This window comes from Patagioenas fasciata, chromosome 1, assembly GCF_037038585.1.
Source record: "Patagioenas fasciata isolate bPatFas1 chromosome 1, bPatFas1.hap1, whole genome shotgun sequence".
NCBI lineage: Eukaryota > Metazoa > Chordata > Aves > Columbiformes > Columbidae > Patagioenas > Patagioenas fasciata.
In genome coordinates, this window is record NC_092520.1 from 14,679,727 (window position 1) to 14,704,733 (window position 25,007).

At 38.2% G+C, this 25,007-nt stretch overlaps 1 protein-coding gene across 4 annotated transcripts in view; it reads left to right on the forward strand.

Moving 5' to 3' along the window:
* The first annotated feature begins 8,509 nt into the window (after positions 1-8,509).
* CNTN5 (contactin 5) overlaps positions 8,510-25,007 on the forward strand; it is a 709,446-nt gene continuing 692,948 nt past the window's right edge. For 2 of the 4 annotated variants that reach the window (XM_071803595.1, XM_065832157.2), the window contains exon 1: positions 9,141-9,542. The gene's annotated coding sequence lies outside the window, so the exon portion shown is untranslated. Of the gene's footprint in view, positions 8,595-9,140; positions 9,543-25,007 lie in introns of those variants that run through there. The other 2 variants (XM_071803584.1, XM_071803590.1) reach the window with 2 other exon arrangements.

Below are 25,007 nucleotides of genomic sequence, written 5' to 3' on the forward strand. Positions count from 1 at the left end.
AAGGAAAACAGATGTTTAATATTCACTTTCATTACTAATAACATAGTTGATAATTTAATACAAAAAGATGTTATTATAGATGGAGCTGGTAGTGTCTTTGGAGTTATTCTTGCTTAATATTTCTCATTAGAAGATTCTGATTGAAGCTGCATTTAACTTTGCCAAAAAATTTTACATTTGGATTGAAATTTTCTCCACTGCACGTCTGTCAGGCAGATGATTTATTTTATTTTCTTCACAAATGTTTCAGCAAAAATGATTCAGCCATTTCTGAACAAAAGCTAACAGAAAAACACTCTTTCACTGATGTTAAAGTATAGCAAATTCAGCAGTTACTTTAAGAACACTTTACAACAAGAGCTTGACCTTTTAGCAGTATCTGTTTTTAAGCCAGAGGTGTGTCTGATACCATTCCAGTAATAAAACTGCTTTTTCCCATGCTAAAAACCCCCCAAAAATATACTTCCACAGTAGCTTGGAAAGCCTGAAAGGTTTCACAGGTACATTTCCCACAGCTTCTGCCTTCCAAATCAGAGCTCTGACTTGTTTGAGGAAGTTTCATACCTGGAAAGTGACACAGTCCAGACCACAATTACAAAGACCACGGAAGACTCTTCCTGAGTTTCAGTGCCAGTTAATGTGGGCATGGCATGCAAAACCGTGAACTAATAGATTATTTTCCTAGAGCCTTAAGGTATTTCTTTGTTGATGCTCAAGTGATGTAGAAGTGTGGGAAATGTGAAAAAAAGCATCATAACATCTGACACAAAGACAAAAAACAGAGGGCAAAAGATGACGGTTGAGGGAAGGAGCAGACTGGGACAAGAAACCTGAGAGAAAGAGTGCGAGAAGGTTGAAGATTGAAAAAAATGCTGTAATCAATAAGCAAGGAAATGGACTCTGGGAAGAGGAACATAAGGAAGATGGGACGTAGAGCTGTGAAAGCTACACAAGTCATACATTGTAACCAGAAAACAAGAAGAGTGTGGAAGAACAGAAACGAGGAAACAAGGCAGGAAAGGTAATGATAGAAAAGAGGGACTCATACTGGAAATTTGGAAGAACTGCAGAGACAGGGAGGGCCCAGCTGTGCAAGGATGTGTAACTTAAACATTTGCAATGACAGGCAGATTGCAATATGTAGGACGTTGGTAGTCAAAACTCAGAGGAACAGATAGAATGGATTAGGTTCACACCCCAGACCAGAGGCTGGAGGAGAACCCACCACTGGAGACACACTGCTGTACAAATTTAATGGAATTCTGCCTTGCTGGGGTATGATTTCATGCCTCTTAATATCTGTTACTGCTTTCATGTTAGGAGAATTTGTGAAACAGATTTTAAAATCTGATATATTTGCTCAAATACCTTTATGATTGTATAAGATGGGATTCATGAGGTTTTTGGGTGAATTTTTTAATTTTTCTTTTTTCTAAGCTGGAAGTTATACTTTGAAAGAGGGGTTAACACGACAGTGTTTCAATGTCAGAACAGTAAAAAGGAACTGCTAGCATAAAGATTTCCTATGCTATTTCAGTCTCTTCCCCCATTTTTGCTCCAAAGTTGAATTTTTGTTTGGACACATGAGAAACTCATGTTTGAGCACATGAGATCTGGAAAGAAGCCACCAGGAATTTCTGTTTCTGACTTCCTGGCAAACGCAATTCTGCTTAGGAAATTGTTTTGCAGCACATAACCCTTGAAGTTCCCTTGAAATAGATCAATCCACTTTAGTAGCATGTGTAAGCATATTGTGGTAGCTGTGATCACAATACTAGTAAGACATCATCCACTTTAAAACTCAATAGTTTTGATTGTTGCAGATGGTGTCAAGACATTAACATAGTAGAGTGTGTTCCTTGGTATTGGTTATTGGTGCAGCTGTTAACTTAATGAAGTCAGTATATATTCAGTTTTAATTGTAGACACATTTTATTTGAGCTTTCATAGAACAGCTGTGAAATAAGTGCTATAATTAATGTTCTCTGTGTTATGCTGAAATCTATGTATATATTTTATAAATTATATGCTATAACCTCAGTTCAATTTATTTAGTTTTTGGTTCTTAAAATGAAAGATGATCAGATTATTGTATTTTCTTCAAAAAACATTTAAAGATTTCAAAGTCATCTTCATTTGTGTTTTCACCTGCCAAGTCATCATCAATAAAATTTATTAGTAGATTAAATCAATTTATTTTATTAAATTAATGCCATCTGTATATAACTAGATTTATCAGGTACTCAGCATATTAATACTGGAGTCAAGTAGGTTGTTCCAGTTGTACTTAAAGAAATAAATAACCTCATTCTAGCTTTCTTTTGTATAATTATCATATAGGGTGTTCCAAATTTTCCATTCATGAGAAACAGTCATACAAAGGATAAAACTTCAAAGGGAAAGTCAAATGTTGAATCTAATCCCCTTGGTCAGGTTTGTAGGTAAACTCAGGAATGCTATTTGTGCTATTTTAATTGCAGCTGCTACAAACTCCCTCAGTTTCAAACATTCTCAGTCAAATGTTTTCTTCTATGGGGTAGCATGATTGTAGGAAACTCAATGAAGTAGAATTGTCAAGTCTTCTGGGAGACTCTGAGATTAGCAGAATAATCTGAGACTGTCTCAGACTTGGGGAAGTGATTTATAGATATAGTCTTCCTTTCTCCCTCCTTCCTCCTTTTTTTCTGTTTTCATAATGGCATTTGGAAAAGGGGTTAGTTGGTTTGCTTGGGTTTTTTTTATTTATTTTCAGATAAGAGTTCACAAATTCAGTTATACACAATTTACCAAATAAGGACTTCCTAATGGTATCACTTAGGTTTCTTGGGGATACCTTTATCCAGCTTTACTTATATATTACATTATTTATTGCATTGTTTTGGACATTGTGTTATATTCCAGAATTCCTATTTTTATTTTTGTGACCCTGAAATGCTTAAGTGACTATTCCAGAAAGCAATGGGAGTCTGAAAACTGCAGGAACTTTGTCTTCCTCATACTTCATTCACAGAGTCACAAATCTTCTGGAAAAAAAGATAATAGCATACACTGTGGGTTACATAAATAGCTTATGTCATAAGTTCCAGATTTTTGTTATTTTCCTCAACAGGAAAACCACCTAGAACTAAAGGCTCGTTGTTTAGAAGTAGTGAAAATCTTAATTCACTGCTAGTGTAGTTGCAGGTATACTATACTCCTAAGAAGTTTTTTAGTGACAAGGATACTTCCCACATCAAGCCACTTCTTTTAGTGTATTTCTGTTGAATTGGGGTGGGAGGGGATAGGAGAAAATAAAGAAATAAAAGCATTTTTTACTGCACACTTAGAGCTATGGGAATTCTGTCCCTCATCTGCCTCATTAACAGGAAGAAATAGGGAAATTATTTTCTTTCGGAGCATCTTTGTGAGGCACAATAGTATCTTCAAATATTTTACAAAGTAGATTGTAATGACGTGATCTATAAGGGCAGAATTCTGTGTACCATTGTTTGATACTTAAACAGAAGAGTCTGGTTTTTTTCTTAAGTACCAACAGAAATCGGAGGAATCTAAAATTGCTCAACATCTTTGAAAAAATCAGGCCATTTATATTTAGCTATTGAATATAAGTTAGGAACCTGCATTTAGTATCTACTTGTCTGCATTCAAAAGTCATGGTCTCTGACCATTCTGTGATTGAGTGGAGGGCAGTTTATTCATCCTTCATGCTCTTCACTCTTTGGAAATGTGAGTTAGGAATATACTAGGATTTATCTTTGTTATCATCCAGTTTTCTTTGTCACTGGAACATTCAAGTATAATTAAGCATTGTTCTAAAATTGTGTGGTGCTCAGAGAACCTCTCATTCCCCTTTCTGTTTTTCTCTACTTTGAGGATTATGACTCACCACATCTAAATAGTTTGCTATCCGAACAGCTCATGTTGCCATGGGATGGTTGCAGTGGTAAACAGATCTGTTCTTTCTCCACTCCTCACCCCTTTGTGGGTTTTGCTCCCATGTGAAGAAGAAGATCTGCTCCACTTTTGTAGAATGTAAACTCAGTCTCCAGGGGCCACTAGATCCTTCCTGTGCATATGGTGAAGATCAAGATGGAAGGAATGAGGAAAATTATGGTTTTGCTGTTCCCAGCATACCAACTAGTACAGTTGTATCACAGCATCAAAAGCAATGCACTGTATCTCACAACAGATGTTCCAGGTATGTCTCTCACAAGGTTAGGAGAAAATATGAATCTGCACATCCCTTATCTTTATTCTGCCTCTAAGCTACAAAAACATATCACACAAAGCACACAAGGAAAAATAAAAGGAATCCTCTCCCATGGCCAGTTTATCCTGCTTCTGTCAGTAGCCAGGAGACTGACTGCTAAGAACCTGTTCTGCTGGCTTCCTTCGGGCCAGTTCTTCGCAAAGCCAGTAACACTCAGTGGAGAATCAATGTATAAATGCATTTGGTATAAGCCTAAGATGTTCACATTTGTCACTTCCCTAAGGCTCTCCCAGTGGCTGTGGCTTCTGCAGAGACAACGGAAATCCAAGCCTGTCCCTTCTGTAAATAACTGAATACCACAGCATTGCTAGTTTGTTGTTCGATGACCATTGTTTTGGTAGTAATATACTGCCTGTATACCTGGATACATCAAAATACATAGTACCCAGCCTATTTTGTCTTCAACTAGGCGGCAGTGGAAGTTTACACTGGGTGTTGCCCACCAAAGAACAGAAGGGCCTCACCACCCTTCAGGTGCTTGACTAACTGCAGTATGGCTCTGTAATCCTCTCTTACTTAGACCATGGTTTAATTAAACAATATATCCAGTTTAGAAGTTTCTCTTGCAGAATAAAAAAGACTGCTGTGACTTTATATAAATCTGCAATATAGAACATGCTTCATTCGGCTGCTTCAAAAGTTTTTCAAACAGGTTAACTTTCTGCCAGTCTTTATGTTGGACCAGCTGTCATCTGTCTGCACTTCTGAAAATTTAGGAGGCTCAAGTCCCCAGAGGTTGGTTATTTTTGTTTATTTTATGCAGCAACTTCTTCCCTTTGCTAACATCTCCAGTTTGTTAATTATCTGCTATAACTGAAAGCTTGCATGGTAGGCTCTGCATCTTCTGCTGTTTGCCCAAGGCCTGAAGAATTATGTGTCACATTTACACATAATTCTGCTTATCCCCCTACAAAATTCTCTCATAAGTCTAATTATGCAGCCATGAGGAACTGAATGAGTCTATCCAGATGTTCTAGGGGAGGACAAAATACAGTCGCTGCCACTAAGTTGATACAGTTATGTACTAAAATAGGGCAAATGCATATCTTTCAAAAATTAGTATTTGCTAAATACTGTCCACCAGGTACCTGAAGGAATATCTTGTTATAAATTGGGAGGGGAAGAGAAAGAGAAGCTCTCACGCTACTCTGAAGATACACCCCGAGTGCTGTTGCAGACACAGATGTGTAGGAGAAAGTTGTGCAGCCAATTATTTTCTTCAAGATTCACTCCCTAACTTTTACTTATATGCATCAATTGGTTAAGAAAGTACAGCGAAATGTCCCAATAATAATGGTATTGCTCAGGTAGCTCTCCATGTGACAAAGAAAAATATTACATTACGCTCTGCTTAAAAGAAGAAGAGAGATTGAATTAAAAGGAAAGATGTACAAAACAAATAAGAGAAGAGCTCAGAAACAATTCAGACTCTGCAGATGTGCTGCATCTGTTTGCTTGCCCACTGGGGACATCAAGATAGAGAGATTAGGGCATTCATACAGAGATGGTTAGACAACTAGATCAAATATGCAAAATGCAGCTAGATTGACTTAAAGTCTATAACAACAATATTACTCTAACAAAGAAGTGAATATCATTCACTGCCAATGCATTAAACATTGAACATATATGCCATAAACCAGTTCATGGTCTTACAGTGATGGAGTAAAACCAGAACTGACCTTGCAAAGGATGCACACAATCAAACTTAATGTTAACCTGTTTAAAAGCTGTGTGCCACTTAGCTGTCAAGGAAAAATAAAACTGGTACTCATACATACACAGTCAATCTCTAATTATATTGAATGAAAAGGTAAAAATATGTCCTTGTAGAAATACTGCTGATGTGAAGTTAAAAGGAAGGAAACAAACATAAAAAGTAGCCATTCAAAATAAATAGGTACCTGTGACACATGGTACCAGGGCTTCTAACATGGTAGCCACTGGCTCTTTCACACCCTTCGTTTCGTACCTCTTACACCCCACCTTGGCTGTCATTCTGCATGCACTTTGGTTGGGTGTCAAACATCACGCACCCACTGCGGTACAGTGACCCCTGTCACGTACACCCCGAGCTGGGGGAGCAAGAGAAGCAGGACTCCTCTATCATCAGACGATGCCCCTGGCCAATGGGGTGCCTCAGCCCAGAGAATCTTTTGGACATGATCATATATGATCACAGTTCAGATCCGACCAGGTTATAAATGCGAACCCCACCAGAAACCGCTTTTGAGTTGGTCTTCTCACAGCACTGGGTCTGTGATTGGAATCTCTCCTCTTCAGCCAGCGACGCTGCCTAAGGAATCTTCCTGGGACTGAGAACCCTCACCTCTACCCCTGGTGAGTGATTATTTCTTCTGGCTATATTCTTGAGAGAGCCCTCACCCTGCCCCTGGCAAGCAATTATTTCTTCTGGGCACCCTTGAGAGAGCTTCCCCTTTGTGAATGAGCATGTGTGCGCTTCAGATTATCGTTCTCATGTGCTAACGTGCAGTAATACTCTGACTGGTACAACGAACCTACAGTGGTGTGTCAAATGTCATCAGGGTGTTGATCGATTTTGGATTGCCTCTGTTTTCATTGCTTTCTGCTGCTTGGTTTTGGTGTTGTCATGAAATAAAGTTCGAGCTTATCTTTTGTTTGAATCGGTTTCTGTATACCTCCATGACACTGCCTTGGCAAGAATTCTTAGATAAAAGTGAGCTAAAAGCAAAAATAAGGTAACCCAATGGGTATGGCATGTGAGCCTTATAGTAGTCTTTAAAAATAACCTTGACCTATGAACTTCACAAGGGAAGATAAAGGCCATAAAATCCACTCTTTATGACTTAAAAATAAAATTTGAAAAAATCTATTTAATTCCATCTCTACCTGTAAACACAAGTAACCAGTGAAAGTCACCTTTTCACAAATAATTCCTCACTATTGTCCTAAATGACTACAGTATGTAAAAAATAAATTTATTAGCAAAAATGCTTCTGGCTTTAACTTTCACTTTAGAAATATTGAGAAATGGAGTCTCATAAGTTATTCATAAGATTAGAATTAATGCAGTCACTATTCGTGGCTTCTGATTAAATGCTGTCTTGTAACCTAGTAACACCAGAAATAATGACCAGATGATAATACTCAATGAAATGAGTCAATGAAGAGAAACTATGTCAAGTGTCAACATCACTTGTCCCACAAAAATATACCTAGAGACCCATTCACAGTTGTGGAGACAATTTTCTTCTGTGTTGTATGGGCTAGTGCATGCAAAGTCAATTTCTAATGATGGGTTCATTCTCTCTCTTTCACTATGATAGTTAAGACAGTGGTAGGCGGTTATGACGAACTGAAATTTACAATCCTAGAGTAACAAAAAAAAAGGAATTAAAAGTGGGGGAGTTTATTCAGCTCATCCTCACTGATATTAGTGGGTAGAATTCATTTAACACGGTGCCAAGCTGCAAATCCTTGGACAGACTTCCATATAGTATACAAGACCACAAAAGTGTATAAAACAGTGTCACTCATCCCCAAAAACTTATCTTGCTAGAGGCTTCAATATAAAAGACAAGCAAAAGACACAGAGAAAAAACTCATATCAGTATTGCCAAGATTTAAGATTAGAGTCTGTAAGAACCCCCAGCAAATTCCAAAATTAAACAATTCCTCTTCCCCATGAATCGAAAACAAATAAAAGACCATTTCTAAAAAATAATCAGAAAATACTTGAGATAGGAAAATAAATAAACACGAAGACATGTTAGTAAAGGAAAAGGCACACACACGTGTTTATACACCACACAGGCTCAGGAAGTATAAAACATTGCAACACGGTCACTGAAGCAGATACAAATCTTGGAGAATAGGAATTAGACAACATTTAGTTAACGGATAAGTTAAAAAAAGAGACCTAATCTGGAAGGAAAAAAAAAAAAAAGATATGAAAGAAAAATATAGAAGAGTAGTACTAAATGTTAAAGCAGAAAGTTGTCATTGCTACAGGAAAAAGAAGGATTTAAAATCAGCCCAGATCCTGAGGGTGGCCATTACAGCCACAGAGTGTGAGCAGGCAGTACAGATAAGGATGAGCACGGAGATGCCGAAAAACACGAAAAACGCGAATTTGAACGAGCGGCGGCGCCGTAGCCCTACCCAGGGCTCCGCACCCGCGCCACCTCCGCAGGGCCAGGAGCGCAGCGGCCGCGGGGGCGGTGCTGCGCAGGGGAGCGGCTGCGCAGCCCGAGCAGAGGCGGGGGGATGGCAGGAGGGCGCAGCAGCGCGGAGCGCAGCGCGGAAGATGGGGCGAGGCGGGGCGCTGCGAGCTGTTGAAGCGGTGTGCAATTAAAAGCGAATGGATGATGGGGAATAGAGAGGGAAGGGGTTGGCGGAGCCGCGGAGCTACAGCTGCTGGCACCGGGCTTGCTGCCACTGGTGTTTTTCCAGCCGCCGCTGTATAAAGGCGGAGGTTGCGCGGGCGCGGCGCGGTGGAGGCAGCGGCCGCGGTTCTCAGCGCCCGGCTGCAGGGCGCGGAGGGGAGCGAGAGTCATTACCGCTGGAGGGGAACAATTTACATTTAAGAAAAAAAAAAATCTTAAATAAAGAATCTACCTGGAAGAAGGATGGGGAAGGGGGTGGGAAGAAGGGGATAGGGGCAAAAAGTGATTTCTGGGGAAAGCTGGTGTCTTGGATTCGAGAGGAGTAATAGACCGGGGAAGAGCGCTTGTCAAGTCATCCTGTTGCCTTCACGCTCCGGGGCAGAGTGGAGAAAAGGAGAAAATCGGGGAGGAAGGCGGCGAGGAGGAGGAGAAAAGAAGGGGGGAGTCCGTGTGCGCTTAGGGGTAGGGGCGAACCGCGGGCGGCAGTGTGAGATGGCACACACATAAGCGTCCACATACACACGCGCACACACACACTCATCCAGCCAGGGGCGGGCAGAGCCTCCGCCGCCCCTCGGGAGCAGCCGGGGGAGGTGCCTCGTCCCCCCCCGCCGGGGAGGGGGCACGGCGGGGCCGGGAGGGGCTCGCGGGAGCTGCCGGCGCGGATGCCTTCACCTGGGTCTCTTCATCAGTGAGCGAGGCGAGGGGAGGCGGTCGGGTCTGGAGAACTACCTCTGGATGGTTTAAAAGAGAAAAAAAAAAAAGAAAAAAAACCCAAACAACTCTGCAATCCTCTGCTCCACACAGGCTCAGCACCATAAGGGACTGCTATATTTGAGGCTGTCAGGAGGATGGGAGAGAGAGACTGAGAGTCAGGGCGAGAGAGAGACGGTGCCACAGCAGCGGTAAGTGTCTCTGCCATTCCCCCAGCCAGGCACTGGTTTCCCTGGTTAGACTTTGGAGTGCGTGCAGATTATTTGTTGTAGTATCCATCGCGGCATCTCCGTGAGCAGTCTCCTGTGAAGCCAGCAATGGCCAGAGATCCGATTTTTGGGCTCCTTCAGGTTTATGTGTTTTGCTTTTTGTTTGGAATCTAATGTTGAATTTGTTGTCAAAATTGAGGAAAAAAGTTGAAGCAGAAATTACTGTGATCTCCTGCATGCTTCCTGTCATTTAGCTAGCAAACGACTGCAGCAAACGAGTTGTGAAAAGAGATGTGAGGCTTTTAGAACAAATGCCTACTCCAGAGAAAAAAATGCCTATTTTAATGTGCTATTTTTTATGTTTGGGAGAGCTACTGTGCTAATTCTTGAGGGTGAAACAGAAAATAATCTAGTGTATTGAGTTTATAGTGATGCACTAAAGTTGTGTTGTTATGAAGTTCAGAATGGTACTTGGCTTTGGGATAAACAATTATCTCCTGAATTAGAAAAGTACGGTGCCTGGACTGTTCTGCTTTGCTGACAGGCAGAGGAGATGAAATGACATAAAGATTCACTGTTTTTTCCTGTATGATGTGAGGACAGTGAATAAGACTATGTGGAATGTCTATGAGCTGGGTAGAAGATGAACTGAGGACTATTTCTATAACAGAGTGTGACTGTGTTTTTTAAGATTTTTATCTTAGATAAATAATCGGCTTCCGTTACTGTACCTGTACTTCTTCAGATGTTTAGTTTCGTTACTGTTGAGCACAGAAACTTCATAACACAGAAGTTACACAAGATAGTGTGACATGACTACTTAAGGCTAAACTTTTCTGTGTGTTGCAAAATTTCAGAAACATAACATAATGTGTTTGCAAAGTTTGTTCATGTTTTGAATTCTAAAAGTAACACTTTCCTTGAATGACATATTTTCAGTAATGTTTTTTAATGAAGAACCTGATGACAAATTTTTCTAAGGAGTTAACATTCCCCTAGTCTTCAGTGAGTTTTGGATCAGATCCTGAAGTTTGAAACTACAAATAAATTATATGTTCACTGTTAGCCAAAAGCTAAGGGGGATTCCCAATAATTAAAATTTGGATGACATTTTCCAATTAATAAATGTGCAATTAATTATTGCTGAATTATAGTAGAACTCCTTCAGAAGTACTTAGTGACAATCAATACAAAATCAGTTCATTGTGATTAATATTATTACAGTGGATATCAAAAGAATTAGCAATAATTGGGTAGTTACTTCAAAGTGCTATAAAAATATCTATTAAAATTTGTAAGAATGTATTTTCATAAATTGTTTTTAATCACTAAAGCATTTATCTGCAAAATCATAAGTGGAAAAAAACCCACCAAAATTCCACTGTCTCTCTTTTTGGGAGGAATGACTCTTTTTTACTAGTGTGAGGTATTCTAAACGGAAGACAGAAAATTGAGACATGAACTATAGTAACTGAGGAATATTTCATGTATAGTGGCCCTCTGTGGCAATTTACTTTTAACTATGTGAATGATTAAGAGATGTCATTAAGAAGACAAAGTCTTGGAAGACAACAAGTATATAAAGGAAGGAAGATGAAGCATTAAGCATTCTTAAAGGTGATAACAGCTAACTAGTTTTAAAAGTGGACTATTCAACATGCAGTTCTTCTGTTTCATACACTTACACAGCAAATGTCCCTGCAAAAAGTCAGAACTAGCAGACCGTGACATGAAGTGTGAAGATAGCTGGGTGGATAGAAGATGGATGGTCGGGAGACTTTAGTTTTGTTGGTCAATATGAAGCTGAAGGTCATACTTTGAATTTTAGGTTAAAATGTCAGGAGAAGGGAACTTAAATTCATTTTATAATGAGGGCAGATGTACTAAGAATGAAAACAGAAAATACAAGAAGTCTGACTGGCTGAATTATAGCTGAGAACGTGGAAGAAACCAGCTTTGACAACAGATCTTGAGGAAAAATATCCTAGCAACTAAGATAAAAGGTATGATTAAAACCACTGCTGTTAGGAAGTAATAAAGCGCAACCTTAAGAAATGCGTAACTTAGAGCTGTCAGCACAGATTCAATACAGGAAGGTCATGACTGGTAAATTTGCTTGAGTCCCCTGAATAAATTGCTGACATGATGAACTATTGGGGAATCAGTGATATGATTTATGGGGATTTCAGAAAATGTCCAGTTCTGTGCTCCACAAAATATTGATTTGGAAAGTAAATTTTGGATGGAGTGCTGGAATGAATTCAAACCTGACTTAGAGATAGGGACCAGAGGGTGTCAGTAAAGGTAAGGAGCTTTGGATGAAAGGAGGAGGTTAAAAGTATGATCCTTTAAGTGACAACCTGAGATCCAGTTTTCTTTCTTGCTTGCTAAAAAGCTGGCATATTAAAAAAAAAAAAAAGAAAAAGAAAAATCTGATTTGCTAGCAATACAGAAAAATCTGTTCCACTGAACAGATTCAGCACACTTGAAAGTTTTCTAATTAGATTAATTATAGGAATAGTTATTTTAACTAATTAATGCAAATCTTTACTGATGGCATTGGAAACTATATATGTTAAGAATATACATATCAAACAGCTGTCATTGACCCATCTGAGGTGATTTGTTCAGTGATATTGAAAAAATGGTTCTTCTAAATGATTTTGTCTTTCTGCGTGTAGCCTGCAACATAGACTTTAGTTCCTCTGAATTCACTGCATAATTTGCCACTGTTGGTCTGCTCCCTCCATATGCTCCTGCTGTCTGCTTCTGCATTGCACTTTCTCTCAGTTTCAGAACCACCTACCATTTGAACAATTTCTTGTAGTCTAAAATACTAAACTGAAATCCACCGCAGTTTATACAGCATTCTTAATTTCTGAGAATCAATGCCAAATAGACATTCTCTTGCTAATATTATATTGGTAGGTGTTTTGCAGAATTTATTTTTCTCCTTCTGTGTAGAGGTTCTCTGATGCTTTTTTCAGGGTCTCTCACACTCTGTATTATCAACTTCTTAGCACTTTACGAGGAAAAAATACTCTGTCTGGAAGTGATGGAGTCCCTACAGAGTTGTATCTTCTGAGCAATTCTGATCAATAACACTACATTAGAGGGCCGGTGTCTTTTAAAAAATTACAAAATTGTTAAAACTTGGTAAGATAAATACATTCTGATTTTACTTAAATTTGAGATCTCAATGCCTCTTAATGTGTGTATATATATGTATACCTGGTTTTATACACACACGTATTATATACTAATGATTCTGTATCTTTGCAAGGGGAAATGAAAGCAACAATAACATTTTCTGTCTAGTGGAAGGGAATGTAATCTGTTTGTTTTTATAATTAATTTCTTGGCTGATTTGTGGAAATATCCCACAGTGTATGAATCATAGTAAAATGTTATCTTTGGTTATATGCTGCTTTCTAAAAGGGAGTTCAGGATGATTTCTCACTGTACTTCATAAAGAAGGCCACAAATCAAGTTTTAGGTGTTGTAAGAGGATGTATAACAAGGGAATATGATAGCAGATACTGTCTGCTGTGAATATAATAAAACATTAGAATTACCACCCATGTTAGAGCTAATGTTCTTGATCACACATGCCTATACTTATTCTGTGTCATCATCCACTCAGACTAGCTCCTAAGCTTACAGAGCCATGAGGTTGTGTCAGAATGACAAAGTAATTCATGCTGTCATGTAGTAGTTACCAACACCATAGCTCACCTCTTTATATCTCCTTCAGGACCAAACTTACATGTCAGTCTCAGGAAAATCTGATAACTCTTCTCCATTCTCATACCTAGAAATAGAAAGTGCATCAAACTCTTTCCATCCATCAGAAGCCTCTTTTGGGAGTTTCCTTTTTCAGTACGCTCTTAAAGGTTTTATTGTAAATTGTGTTAAAACATGATATCTTCAGAGAACCTTCTGCTGCTGAAACTGAAAGCAGACAAACACTGAAGGTAGTTCATCGCAGTTACTGAGAGGAATAGAGGATGACAATTTTCCATTCCATGTACAGGAAGTGTGGCTTCAGTCTCAATGTGAGTAAAAATGCTCGTTTTTGTAGGAGCCAGAAGTTTAAGATTTACTATATATCCTAGCCTGCAAATCGTTCTGATCGAGACTAAATGTACAGCTTTGTAATTCGTGTAGACATAATATCAGTCCAGTCTTTCGGGTATCTTGCCTAACCAAATAGCATTGCTTTGCAAGAATTCATGAACCCCATTATATTTTATTGGTTTTATAGTCTCCACTAAGTATGTGAGGGGCATTGTCCTGTGGTTGTAACATTTCTGTTGCAGGTAGTAACCAACCTGCTATAGCAATGCATCCAACCAAGAGTAGTAGCTACACAGGTGGGCACATGAATGAAAAGGACTGTGGTCATAGTATCAGAAGCAGCTAATCTGTCAGCATAACGCCCTCATAACCTTATTTTGAAAAGGCACTAAACTTGAAAAGTTGTAATTCTTACTTAGTCATAAAGAAGACATATCCAGAAGATACATTTGTTGCAATAATTTCCCCCTAAATGTGCTCTCAAAACTAAGTAGTAATTGATAAGGAGCTTAACAGAAATCTGCTTTTGGCAAAAGTGGCTAATTATTACCTGTTTAAGTACAGATGCATTATCTTTTCTAAAAGATGACCAGTTTTCCCTGTGAGCTTACTCCACAGACTTTCTTATGCTGTCTGACTTCAGTTACTTCGGGTCTCCACATAGGGAGTGTAATGAACAAAACCATACGAAAATGAGTTAACAAGGTTACAGTATATATTTTATCTCTTCTTCTGAGATGGTTCTCACAGAGGACATTTTCCAAAAGTTTAGTATTATAGTCACTGAAAAATGATTCTGAGCATGCTGGAACACTTTTGTGACGTTCAGCACTGTTGGTCTGGCAGAGTCATTCAGCTTTGTCACGTTCATGTTACTGCAATGTAATCAGGATTTTTCATTTATCTTTACATTTATTCTTGTGATGGCTTGAACGGGGGACAAGATGGACATACTCTGAAATGGATGGAATAGAAAATACTGAAAATTTAATGAGCTGTCTTAGTCCTGTATAGGAATTCCAGTATGCCTAGCACACAAAATGGTGGTTGTATTCCAAACAAGCATTTGAAGTTCTGGACATAAAGATAAATTAAAATGCCATTCAGTTTATTTTTTATTATTTTTTTTTCTGTGCTTACTAATGTATTTCCTGTGCTGTGGCCTTATTCTTTGTTTGGTTTTTGACTTCTGCACATCTGAGGTTATACATGGTCTTGATTTCTCAGTCTTCTGCTATGCAGGATACTCAGGGTGTTCTTACTCCGTTGAAACTTATGCAGTGTCATGAGTTATTGCTTACATAGAACTCAGCGCAAGCACTGTTTCTCAATTCAAAAACAGTTGTGTAGTATTTCCTCTGTCCAGACTTTGGGGATGCAGGTTGGGTATTGAAATAGCTTCGGGCTGAGAAAGACTGACGTTACTTGGTTTTGAGAAGAGCCATAACTGAAAATGTAGAACAGATCAGATAATGAGAGAGGATAATTTATTAAGAAGACCATTGACACACAAAGAGATAATTAAGAAAACAAGATATATAGCTGAAATGTCTGCAGTCTTGTTTTCCCCCTTGCATATCACAACTGACTGACTGCTAACGTCTAAGCATTTATTTGGCTTATCAATCACTTTGTGCCTGAGTCATTCACTGATGGGCATAATCCTCTATTTGTGACTTCACAAGGTATCTCTGGAGGAAATTTGAATGTCATCAGCAACGAATTGAGACATTACTGAAGGCATCAGGTAGGAGGAAGATGTTTGCACAAGGGGTATATTAATCAACAACAGGAGAAAATATGCAGCATTAAAGTAGCATAATTCAGTTGAATTTGAATTAAATTCTTGCATATTTTCTGCAAAGTTGAAGCAAGACAGACTGGTTGATCAAGCTCTGCAAAAAAGCAAAGCCCTTTTCTAGAAAATAAATAAGCTTGAGCACATTGAGAAGCATTAAGCATAAAGATTATACCCTTAAAAGGTCATTTACCACCATAACTTACTTGTTCAAGATTTCTGTTATATCTGGAAGTTTTCAGTAAATATCTGTAAGTTATTATCAAGATTCCTTCTTTGTCAAGCTTTGTAAAATAATTCTTTTGAAACGTCGTGACTTTAGTTGCAAAGACTATTAATAAAGGAATGTAGAGGAATTTGCTAAGGATTTCTCTCAAAGCTTACAAAAAAATATGTTGGAATTATAAACGATGTGTGCATGGTTATATAGGATTATAGGATTTGTAAACAAGACTCCAGTATGAGAGAAAAAGAGGTGTATCATAGTTTTAGTTATTTTTCTTCAACAGAAAATGATTACATGACTTCATATGTGACATTCTGTATCAAATAAAAACTGGCATATAAGACAGTGTGATCAATTTAACAATTTTAGTATTTACTAAAATATTCTCTGTTTCAACAACTGCATGTTAGTTTCATGTGGTATCTGCGATTTCAGAAAAAGATAACAGACTGCTTTGTGCAGACTGATTTAAAGTCAAAAGAATCTTGGGTTATGAAAAACGTCTTAAAAAATGTAATGGACACACTTGCTTTTGCAACCTACAGGAGTGTAACTAAGCAGCTTAGGGGATCCCAAGTATTCCTCTAAAATCTACCTGTAGGTGGTATAATAAGATCTGGAATATTTTGTCAGTGGAAGAAACAGACTGTAAAGAGCTCTGTGCAAGGCTGTGATTTTGGACTTTTTTTTTTTTTTTCATGGTTTATTATAGTACTGTGGTGAGGTGACAGAGCAAACAAATACAGAAGTTTACCTTCTATTGGACCAAATCTTGTTTTGTGAAGTGGCTGAGAAAACCTCTATCCATTAACTTGAAAATAAAAATGAAACCAAACCAAACTAACTTCCAGGATTAAGCACACTGGACATAGAGTTGTTTTACTTGTTTATGCTGTACAACAGATTTTAAGACACATCAGAGACATGGGAAGAAATAGTTTTTCCTTGCTTAATAAAACAGTCTAACGGTTCAGTCAAAAGAAACTTTGGCAGACTATGGACAGAAGGGCTTATCACAGGTGATTTTTGTTACTTTCTACTAATTTTTGTTCTGAATGTATTAGTATTTTTAAAATATGATTGGATTTTGTGACTTTAGTTATATTTCTTTTTCTCTAATGCAGTCTTTTTTATTGCCATTTTCCTTTGGTTTCCTCATCACCTGAGTTTTTCCTGTATGTTGAGTGGCGTGAGATCACATTTCTTAATTTGTGTGCTTGATTTGCCTTTTCTGTATTTTGGATTTTATTGCCAATGTCAGACAAAAAAAGAAAAAAGTGAGGGAAGTATTGAGAACACAACTCTTCATCACTCCCATTGTCAGATATAAAGCCAGTAAATAAATGTATTTTCTTAATGCAGTAAAGCCGAAGTCCCTGTGGCTTGAGATACATTAAAGAGACTCTAGCACACCAAGGACTGCTGAATTAGATGATGCTGAGGGAAAAGAAAGAAAAAAGAAATAAGAAAAAAGCACTTTCACATTAAATTCACACCACATTTAACAAGCTTAAGAAAAAAACACTTACCCAAAGCTGAAAGCACAGGTCACTACAGCTTGAGTTTAAGAGCCAGGCTTTCCACCAAGAGGCTGTAAACACAGGCTGGGTAGTGCAGAAATGGTGGGGAATGTGCAGTGATGAATCCTACTTTCTCTGCTCAGTGCTAAGTAAGGGGAAGAAGGAGAGCATCTACATAAATTAGTCCCCTTCTGTGTCACAGAGCTGTATCTGCAAACAGGCAACCCCTCTATTGGGAATATGGAGGATCACACAACACGCACGCAGAACACTGATGTGGGTTATTGAGGTTTTTTTGATATACTGTCACCTGAACACCACTAGGAATCAGAGGTGTATTGTGCTTACCATCCTGTCCAGCTATATTTCTCCTAACAATACCATAGTGATCCTTGTGACACGTTCTGGGTATAGACTAGCTCTTTTATGGGCATATTTCTTTGCACCCAAAGTAAACATTTATAGACAGTGTCCTTAAGTACAATGAAAGCCGGTAGTTGAAGTCCACTGACCACTAGCAAGTGCTGACTGCTGTTTAACAATTTGTGTGTATTTCTTATGCCTCTTTTAGTTCTCTTTCTTCATTGCCACGACATGGACGTATCCCCACATTTTGCCTTTTTGTAGTCATGAGTGGGCTTTTGTGGCTAATCCTTACCCAGAAGGACTCAAAACCATCCAGAGCCAAATTCTGTGCTGGCATAAATGAGTGCAGCAACACAAAATTTGGTGTCATCCCGCCCATTCATTTAGGGATAACTCCAATACCTTGAGTTTATTTGAAACCTTCAGCCCCTACTGCCCAATGAAGCATATTTTGCCACTGACAGTGACTGAGGAATTCTAGGCTGGATTTTAAATCTGCCACCAAATGTATTCTGGCTATGCTAGTGGCAAGCGGAGCTGCACAAAAATTACCCATTTTTGTTCTGTAAGTGTCCATCTGCATCAATGATGATTTTCTGCCTAAATATTTTATTCTTCTGTGAATGTGCAAAAATGTGGATTTTTTTTCCCCCTGCCGGTTCTGCTGACAAGCAGAACTTTTTCATACAGCTCTATAATTAGGCTCCAGAGTCCTGTGGAGACACACAGCAGAGTCATAGACTTTATATTCTGCAACACTCAAAAGCTGCAGTTCACAGACGTGTGCGCTTACATCTATCCCACCTGTTTGCATGCCATAACTAGTCTTTTCCATTCCCTTTGGATGTGTCCCCCTGTGTCTAACAAAAATTAGAATTTTGAGTGTTTCTGGTCTTAAACTGCAAATCAGCACTCGACCACTGTGTGAAACTTTTGACAGTATAGAACACAGTTTTAGGTCATCATTAAAAATCCCAACTCTGGAATCTTGCTTTGTTTCAGGTTGTACAATGAAACTATCATACTTTGTATCAAAAACATATAACTCTTCAGGTTTTTTGAACAGTTCAGTATGAATGTGAATTTTTGTTGTGATTTTCGTCACTGTACAGTGTTCCTGATCCCAAAGCCCAGTGATGATTATTTATATAACTTTCCTATGGCAAATATGAATGTACTTGTAAAGAAATAGATCACTGGTAGAAGCTGTATGCAGATTACTATATGTTGTTCTTGCATGGCCTGTGGGGAAACCTTCTATTTTCCTCTAAGATAACCTTCAAACTAATCTGTTTTGAAGCATGCTATTTAGAGACTATGAGTCTTTGCTACTTGAGTCCATAGAGAGCCTCAAACAACAGTAAATTAGTGACACTAGTTATATCTCCTGAAGATAGCTAACATCTGAGATTTCATTACTATTAAGCTTCTGTCAAGACTATTTGGGAATATGAATTGGTATGATTTCTTTATCTTTGTATTGGCATGATTTGGGAAAAAAGATTTTCATGTTATTATATGGCTAATGAGTATTACGGCTTATTCTTTAGCACTGTTACCAGCAAAGGAGAATGTTTCCTGTCCTTAGCTCATTTTAGAGATTTAATTAATAATGTAGGCAGTTGAGTCTGCCTGCTTGAACTAAAATAATTAGCAGAGAGTAAACAAACACTTTACGTTTCACTTTATGAATGGTGTGGTGCCACTTTAAATATTTAATGTTTTGATCTGAGTGACCAATCAATTCTTGCAGGGTGCCAGGTTACAGCTGCAATCTGGGCAGGAAATCCAAGCTGTGAGCAAAGGTGGGCTCCTGTAACTGCTCTGACCAGCAAGGGTGGCAGGAGATCGTAGAAAACCTAAAAATACTTTTAAAAGGAAGAGCATGAAAATGTAGAAGCTACCAGAAAATAAATGGCAAAGAAAAACAAACAGGAGGGGGAGCTGATAGAAAGCAGTTTAATGCAGCTCAGTGACTAACTGGTTAGATTTCCATATGAGGTCCTGTAGGAGACAAGTGTCTCATACACATTTAAATCTCAGGTCGTGACTTATTCTCATTCCTTTGTACATTCAGGGCAAATAAAACTAGGCAATATCCCTCTTAGTCAAATTTACTGGCTTTTTCTCATAAATATTGATGGTTTGGTAAAGAGAAAGCCCAGACCTTGCCCACAGAGCAGATAAAGCTGAAAACCAGCAGTGTTTGCAGTTTTGACTTCAGGAAACACGTATGCATTTTCTGAACAACTTCATGCACAATCTTAAACTGAACATAGCCTTAAACAACCTTGACTGCAGTTTAGTTAATCTTAGGTGAAGTCCTGGACAAGTAGCTTTAAAAAGGGAATGATAATTACACCTTATCTTTACTTCATGGTGTGGACTAGTACTTTTGCATTTACAACAATTCTGTATTTCTGTCTGAAGCATGCAAAAAAACCATACTTCTTAACTTTAAAAATCTCTTTATTTTTGTGGTTTATGTCTTGCAAACCCAAATACTTATTTTCTATCATTTAAAAAAAATTCTTATTTTCAAAATCTCAAAAATACCTAATATCTTGTAAATATATAAACTAATTTTGAAGAAGCTGTTTGATTCAGTCAAGTGTCGTTCACTTTCAACAGCATGAAATATTCAAAAAGTCACATTCGTATTTATTTTTATTTTTTCTGGAAACTAGATGAAGATGCAACAAATGCCATATGAGGCTGGTGAATAATATTATTTTCTGACTGCTGCACCACTCAGAAAAATGTCCACAGGCTTCACTCACTGTGCCCACTTCAATGAGTTAGCTATATTACTGCAGCCCATGATGAAACTCCTGAGCTATAACTCAGGACAGTTTTCTCCTTCTGGCTCTTTTATTAATCATGATCATACTTAGGAGAGAGCCTTGCCTGATTTTCGTATTTCATGCTGAATTTGCAAGGTTGACTAAAATATCAGTTAACCTGTTGTGTTTGGTACAAAAGCCACTACACAATGATTAATATGGATCCCCACTGTGCTGTTTGTTTATGGTTATTTTCCAGGGAAAGATCAAGTTTCAATTGTATTTTTTCAGTACAACCTGCTATCTTCAACATTTTGAAGACCGTGTAGCAAGTCCCTTGCCATTTGAGTAGAAGTTTCCTGAAACGTACTCGTGAGTGACAAGAGGCTTTGTCTGGGCAGGGATATGGGCTATGGCATGTGGGAAGCTGGCTCCATCTCATCCTCGTGCTGGGTGAGAGGTTTTTCACCTATCAGTGACACACACAAATACGACAGCACTGAAATATTAGATGTATGTGTCACTGTCACTATTTTTTTTTTTCTTGTTCAGAAACAACCAAACACCACAATCATCTGAGAAAAAATGAGAGTTATGGGAGCTTCTGTATGAAGTGATTTGCCTTTTTTTTTTTTTTTATTTATAGCAAACTTTGATGACAGTATTTGGATGCTTATTTGTTAATGAAAATACAAAGAGTGATGTAAAATATAAACATTTTGTTAAAATATTTTGTTTCTTTCCTATTCTTTTTCTACTCCAGATTAAAACTATTCTCTTGGTATTCTGAAAATAAAATTCCATTCCCAACTGGGATTTTATACTGATTGTCACAAAACCGAAAATCTATTTTTAATCCAGTTCATCTATGAACTACCACTGGTTCTGAGCAACCAGAGACCTCATTTTCACAATCTGTTCATTCTCCCATCTGTGAAAACTGATGCAAGCATAAGGGAAGGGGTCAGCTATCTATTCATCCACTTTTCATGGCTTTTTCTGTGACACAGAAACCTCTAGAACTGGCAGCAAAAAGCAGTTTGAACAGATCGCTTTGCTGCCAAGGTAATAAAATCCATGAGCTTTCAGAATAAGCAGATTTCTTGTATGATGTTTAATGTTCGTGGCTGACTGACTAAGAAAAAAACTAACAGCTTTTCATAACAAATAAGGTGCCCATCTTTTGAATAGCAGTTTGCAACATTTGGGCAATTTGTGGAGCCTGGAGTAGATGAGGTGTGAACCAAATAGAGGAGAAAATGATGTTTAAGTACCCAAGATGGCGAAGTCCAATGCATTTGTGTCCCAAAGAGTAATTTCAAATGTATGTATGTATGAGTGCACAGGGTCATCAGCTGATGTTTTTTTCAGAGTTGTGAGTAAAATTCAAAAGATTTTGAACTGTGACTATTGCCTGTGACTTCTGAGATATGTATTACTGTCCTCAGTAAGGGAGGCTGAACATCTACGAAGCAATCAGTTTGCAAGCACTCAATCTCAATAGGGATTTTGTTTGTGTTATTTGTAACCTCTGCTACCAGTGTATAAAACTCTGACTTGGACTTTTGATTAATATGTTTTTTATTGCACCATTAAGCTTGTCTAGTTTACTAGCAGCATGGGAAAATTCACAAATTCACAAATATAACATTTTTTCCACTCTCCAAATACAAATAAACTAGTTTGTGCAGACATCCTCAAGGATTTGCATCCTGAAATACATTTATGGAAGTTAATGTTCAGGGGATATCTCTGGGAAAATTGAAGTAAGTCATGTCAGGGCTGATATTGCCGAGGTGCTGAATTTGGGGGGAAACATTGATTTTAGTGGACACAAAATATCCCTCCATCCAGAGGAAGAAGACACCCCAGAGCTTTGGACAGAGTCTGTATGCCTTGCCGTTGAAACTTCTGTGGTTTGCAACCTGTTCACTGCAGGGCTGTGAGTGAGTTTTCTCTTTGGAACTGATATCTTATGAGAGGAATCCACAGCACAGTAAATAGTGATGATCTTTGTTAACTCTCATCTACCTTGTTTGTCAAGATGATGAATCTGTATAGGCTCAAGGTTTTAAAAGATAATGTGGTTTGCTACTGGCTCTAATGGGGATTTTTTTTTTTTTTGGTAATAACATGGAATTTGACTGTCCAGTATCATTTTATTTTATTATGCTCTTTTTTTGTGTAAACATTTTTTGTGCCATTTGATCACACACAGGCTGTTTTGCTACAGGAGCTGTTCATCAAAGTGGTGACATTTCATTTTAGGACGCATTTGGAAAACAGATATTGTTGTTGTTGCTGTGGTGGTTTGACTTGGGAAATGCCATATAGTGTATGCAAAAACTCTGCACAGTCACGGAAGTGGCGGAAGTTTGCCTGAGCTTAAATTCCCAGACACTTTGCAATGAAAATTAGCCACTTTGCCTCATCCTTCTCTCACACCGAAATGAGGCCTGCATAATGCAGGCAAAGGTAAAACAAATTAAAGGGAGCACTTCTTCACACAGCATGAAGTCAGCCTGGGGAATACAGTGACACAGTTCATAGATTTGATTTTTAAACTGGGTAATTTTATGACCAATAATAACATTTTTAGTTATGCATGCTAAGTAAGTTATAATTGGATTTCCTGCTTCACAGCATCAGCTAAAAGGCCGCTACATGACTACAGGGGCTGGGAAGGGGTGTATTTACACACACACATGCACTTGTTCACACCCATGTACACCCCTCTTGCACGCAGCAATGAATTTTGGTGATGTGTCCTAAGGAATTTTTTGAGTCATTGTGCATAAGCCATTGGCTGTGAGTAGTTAGAGCCAACCATCTACATGTCAACAAGAGCAATGCAGAGTAACAGTAGTAATTACAATGCATGCAGAGCATGTGAAAACTGCAGGCACTTCGTCCATTTTGCAAATGTCAGCAAGTCTGGACCCAGCTGCAGGAGGAAGAGAATGTGTCAAAACATCAGCTCTTAATATTCAAAAGGCTTCTGGAAATATGAAAAGCTATGCAAACCTCAGTTAGTACCGGAGTGCCAGATGCTGGCAGCAGACACAGTCACTAAAATGTGATTGCTAGTTTAGTTAACACATCCTTCACCTTTCCATCATGGTTATTTCAGAAATCAACAGGAATAAAAATAGGAGACCGTAGCATGGTTGCTTCTTTTTAAGTATTTGCTTTTAGTGAAAGTATAGCTGAAAATTAAAAATTGATCTGAAAATACAGGGGATAATTACTGCAGAGAAAGTCCAGGCTATGAGTATGATGAAGTAGCACACTGGGCCTCTTTTAATTTTATTTTATTATTTTTCCTAGCAGGGTGTATGTTATCTACACTGGAACATGAACCTATGGAAGAATGGACTAATTAGTGAGTTTATTAAAGGTATCATATATCACTATCAGCAGTTTCAACTACCAGAATAGGATCCAGAAACCTTTTCTAACACTTACTATGAGGAGGAGCGTTAGGCACAAGCAAGAAGGTAATTAAAATCTGAATTTTCAGCATGTAGATGCCTAGAGCATGCCAAAGGCAAAAGATGATGGTGACAAGCCCTGTGTTCCACTGGGGACACTAGAATTTGACCTGGCCATTCACAATGCATATCACTGAACCACTTCTTTAGAGAATTATGTTTTTAAAATTAAAGTATACCACTCATTCTGTTAAAATGGAAGAGGATAAATTTCATTACTGGACTGTCTTTGTGTTTAGAGCCATTCCCTAAGTCTGAGTTGTGGCTTCAGTTTCATGAGGAGTTGGGGGCAATTCAAATGCACAAGCATGTTGGTGTAGCATGGTTAGTGCTCCCTGATTGTGCAGAAAGGAGGTAGATGCTCACTGCTGGATGGAGACAGAGCACATGCTAGAAAAAACTTCATTGCTGCTAATAATTGAATCACTGAGAAGGAGTCCTCAGTTCTGCTGCCAGGACCGCATCTGCTACAGAGAAAATAACAAAACAGCCAGTGGTGAATCTGAGCACTGCATCCAGAACCTTAAGTCTCTGTGGTCTCACTGTGTTCAGTTCAGTTTATCTGCAAATCCTGTTCCATTCACTTTGGAACTAATAAGGAGAGATGTGGAAAACTGCAGTTCTGTCCTCTAACAAATTAGTCACTTGCAGATCCGTTTATCCCTAGCCAACCTGCCTACACTGTTGTAAAGTGTGATTGCAGGTAGCAGAGTTGTAACTGTAAAACTACAGCTAAAAGCATCCCCTTTTAGTGACAGTCTGTCCCCCTTACAGAGTGGACAATTTGTTGAGAATTACATGATAAACACTAACTACACCAGGGAGTTTGAATTGATAAATATACCTTATCTTGCTTAACAACATTAAAGCAAATATAAATTATAAAGTGTGTCATGGAGGTGATATTTAGTCTGAAGAACTGTAGACAAGAAGTAGGTAGAAGTATAATTATAGAAAAGCTAAAGCGAAGTTTACGTTGATGGAAGGCAACGCTGATATCTGATAGATTTGACATCAAGAGTTATTTGACTATACATGATGAAACTATTAAAAGTATGTTAAATGGAAGTAACTAGATCAGCCTATTGTATGGGTCAATAATACCAAGTAAATCCAGAGAAAGAGGAAAAAGAGGGAAAAAAAAAAAAAGAGAAAACAAATCTGTATAATTTTCTCTAGACAAGTT